This window comes from Penaeus monodon, chromosome 22 (assembly GCF_015228065.2).
Source record: "Penaeus monodon isolate SGIC_2016 chromosome 22, NSTDA_Pmon_1, whole genome shotgun sequence".
Classification (NCBI taxonomy): Eukaryota; Metazoa; Arthropoda; class Malacostraca; order Decapoda; family Penaeidae; genus Penaeus; species Penaeus monodon.
In genome coordinates, this window is record NC_051407.1 from 36,397,197 (window position 1) to 36,397,815 (window position 619).

Genomic DNA, 619 nt, shown 5'->3' on the forward strand with positions numbered 1-619 from the left:
GTTGGCAGTGTATCATCAGGCTGCTGTACTCGAGAAACTTCTTCCTTGTCTTTTATCTCCTAACCTACCTTTCTTTAAGCTAATTTCGTCACTGTCTTTTCCCTTGGCAAATTAAATATTTCTTTTATATACTACCACTTATCACTCCTAGTTAAATGCACTATAATCACAAGTCAATACTCCAAGAACAAACGCAGCACCTGACACATCGACGCCAAGTTTCTTATCTTGTCATCTGATAACAATCATAAATAATTATCCCTTGCGATTTATAAACGGGGGGGGGGGGGGATTTACAGTTGTATTGACGTTCACTGGAATGTATGAACTGCAAAACGGTGTTCGAAACTGGACCAGTTTTGGTACATTTTTAACTAACTGAAAAATGTTATTTATCACATACCTACATAATGGATTGAACTGATAGTTCGACCTTATACTTCTGGGGGAACTAAAATATAAACCAGCTCTCTCTACTGCACTGAAGTACCTAGTGATATTGTTCCCGCTCGTAGCTTGATGACCGAGTCGCCTTCATCTCTAACACTAAAGCCATTGTTCTTTTCTCAGTGCGTACTGTGACGCATCTGTCAGGTCTGCTTGCCTCACTCTGTTGCCT